Source organism: Myxine glutinosa, unplaced genomic scaffold, assembly GCF_964187855.1.
Source record: "Myxine glutinosa unplaced genomic scaffold, kmMyxGlut1.1 SCAFFOLD_1712, whole genome shotgun sequence".
Lineage (NCBI taxonomy): Eukaryota > Metazoa > Chordata > Myxini > Myxiniformes > Myxinidae > Myxine > Myxine glutinosa.
The window spans coordinates 53,937-57,684 of NW_027617807.1; positions in this window are offsets into that span (position 1 = coordinate 53,937).

The window sequence follows — 3,748 nt, forward strand, 5'->3', positions numbered from 1 at the left end:
ATTTGATTGGTTAGGAGGGAGAGAAGACGAATTTGGTTTATGGGAGGAACGGGGAAGACAGTAGGGACGTTTGTTGATTTGTAAAGTAGATGTTTATGGGTAGTGTTGTGTTTTGTGGATACAGTAAGGGGTAAGGGAGGGGCAATGTAGGTTACCTGGTGGGGGGGGGGGGGCGTACGGTAGGAACGTACCTGTCTCACCTGGTTCCCATGTGCCCCCAGTGTGCATTACCTTATATTGCGTGCACTTTTGCGCCCTTACCACCTTACTCACTTGTCTTCTTCTTTTGTCTCCCACCTCCGAGGATCTGGCTTTGGGGCAGAGAGAGGAGAGAGAGGTGCTGGCTCCGCAGTTGTGGGCCTGTACTTTCGCTGCTTGCTGCCTGGATCGATACACCATATGGACCGCAATGGTTGTGGCCGCCCACCATGGACCGCAGTCTTTTGCGGCCAAGCACCACCCGTTGATGGACCTCTGGGTCAACGTGGCACCTATGCCATACAGGTGAACCACTTTTAGTTGGCCCCCTGACGGCCACAATAAAGAAATGGACGCGGTTGGCGCCTTTCTTTATTTTTGAAAGAAGCCAGAAGGCCAAGTGCACCACATGAAGGCAAGACCAGCGGCAGAACATCGGCCGGCTGCGACACCACCGGTGATTGTTGAACACTTTATTGGTGCACCGGATGGTGCTGACTGTACATGATGGGGTGGTGCTTTTGGTGCTTGAACGGGGTGCTCTGCACATTATTAAAGGCCGTAGGGCCACAGGGCACTCGTGGGTTGGTGTATCGATGCTGGCATGCGTGCTCTCTCTATGCATAACATCTGCATGTGTTCCTCCAAAAACAGGTCCTGGATCGTAGTGTAAATATCAGTGAAGTCTTGTGTAAATAATGCTCCCTACCGGCTGTATGTTTAGTTTGAGAATTCTTTCCGCGATTCGGTTATCCTGTGGGTGTGTTTCTGTGAGGAGAAGGGTGCAGCGTCGCAGGGGGACATATTTACTCATTTGTGAACATCTGTAAAACTGTCGCACTCAGGGTAGAGTTAATAGTAGAGGGAACTACATCTGAGTGCCACACTAAAGTAGGTAAAAATTTATCGGGTCGGGACGCCCCGAGGTAGAGAAGGGTGCAATGTTGCGGATATGGGATTTGGCCTCCATCCATATCCGCTTGTAAATATTCCCCTATTTCCCCAATACTCCCCAACTATCCCCAATCCCCCATTCCCTAGTCCCATTGTCTGTAAACAACACTCTGTAGCCCCGACCTTACCCTTTTTCCCCCATTAAATGTCGTGCCCAGGTTCACCGCATCTCACGTAGACAACTATAGGACATCTTGCTAGTTATTCTTAGTCTATGTCAGTTAAGGACTCGTTTCCATTAATTCTGACTCTTCGTTGCACCAGAATGTGATTGTATGGCACCAGTAGTGAGTTTAGGACCTCCCAATACCTCCCCGCATCTCTTCCTCATGGAACTACAACAACAACAACAACTACAACAACAGCGGGGGCGGCGAGGCGGCGGCGCGGGGAGTGTGCGTCCTCACTCCGGCTTGGTTAGCCGCCATTGCCCATGTGCTCCAACGGGGTTACCACACAGGGGCTGACTGTCAGCTCCTCGTCAAGGGCGGAGCCCGGTAACCCCCCCGCACCCAATAAGAAGCGGCGGACCGATTCCATCTGGGGCGGAGCTAACGAGCCGAGGGCGTGTCACTCCACGCTGGATATACGCAGCCACTTACCGGAGGTGACGTCAGATGCGCCTCAGCTTGGACAAAGAAGGACGCCACCTCCGAGCGCTGAGACACCTCCCTGAATCCTCTGGACCGGACCGGGTCGATTCTGCCCCTGAGCCAAGGTGCACCTTGAGCCATCGACTACCTGCCCTTCCTTGCCATCAATGCCTGTGTGAGTCAGTCTTGTCCCGTTTGTCTGTGGTCTGTCGGGGCTAAGATAAGACCGTGTATAAGTGCCCACCTTTCTGTGCTGTACCTCTTGTGCCGTGTAATCTAAACGTTCTGCATACCCCATATTATATCCTCCTCCGGAGGTCTTGAGAACTGTACCCCTGGTGTCGTGTCATTTAACCCAGCCGTTGTGTCCTTTCCTTCATTGATCTAGCGTAGCGCGATTCGGCCAACGTTCGAGTATAATCGGGTAACTTGTGCGAACACGGCGGCCATTCCGCTCGGCCCAGCATAACATCTTATTAAGTCGTGTCCGTAACAATATATATATATATATATATATATATATATATATATATATATATATATATATATATATATATATATATATATTGTTGTGGATATGAGTGTTGTTTTTTTTAATTATTGTTGTGTAATGAATTGTTGTAAAATGTCACCCTCCTTCCTGCATTTGTTGTTGTATAAAGGTCAAAGGGCGTTCCCGTAGTTAATTCCATAAAACATACATGCAGGACACCATATATCCCTGTTCAGTAGTTATATCCTTATTATGTGTATTAGTGTAAGGCTGTGTCTTCCATTAATTTAAATACTCCATTGCACCAAGTGAAATAAGAGTAGATTCCCTTCACATTCCCCTTCCAATCATTGCCAACTGCATTCCCTCAAAGCCTCAATTGCCAACTGCACTGGGCGGTTTGTTAGGGTTGCTACAGCTGTGGTTTGTTTCATCCCAAGACTCCATTGGCCACGAGGTAATCTCGGAGCCGAAGGTGGGAGGAGTCGGCCCAGCGCCGGGAACAAGGCGTGGCCTTGCCAACGCCTCCTCTAAGGGCGGGATCGGGAGCCCGCGCGACCAACCAGGGCCGAGGTGAGCTCACCGATGGGTGTGTTCTAGAGGCCGGCGGCTTGATTTGCCCGCGGCATTATAAAGAGCGCGCGCGAAAGCCTTGAAGTAGTTGGACTAAGAGAGAGGAGAGAAGGGGCGAAGCGAAGCAAAGAGAGCAAGAGAGAGAGAGGGAAAAGCGAAGCAAAGAGAGCAAGAGAGGGAGTCAGAGAGAACAAGTGCCAAGTGCCAAGCCTGAGAACAAGTACAACCACCGCAGCTTCAAACCACCACAGCTTTGAGCTTCGACGGCAGTTTCGTCCGTGGCTGCGAAGGAACGGCGGCTGCTAAACGTGCCGATCGACCAGGGGCGGCGGCTGCTCACTCCCGGCCTGACCGTGCTCCGGTTTCAGTTTTCACCCTCTCCCTCCAGCCATCCACCTCCTGCCATTCCTGTCATCATTCCCCACGTGAGTCTGTCTTTGTTTGTTCTGTCCCTGGGTAAAGTAAGACTGTTTAGATAAGGTAGCAATTTTCACTGTGTCTTCTTGATTCCTTCTGTCTTTTTTTTATTGTCCTTCCTTCTCCTTGGTTACTTTTGGGTGTAAATAGAAATAAATTATATTTGTATTTCTTACCCTTTGTCTTTCTTTCTTCTTTACATCCTTCGTTTTAGTCTTTTCCCCATTGAATATCTGTGGCGCGATTCGGCCAACGTTCAGGAATCGGGTTAGTCGGGGTAACTGTTCGGGCGCGGCGGCCATCCGCTCGGCAAACAACATCCTCGCCGCGGTCCCGTAACAATATATATGTATATGTATATATATATATATATATATATATATATATATATATATATATGTATATATATATATATATATATATATATATAATTATATAATTATATATATATATATATATATATATATATATATATATACAGTGGTACCTCGGCTTACGAGTGCCCCAACGTATGAGTTTT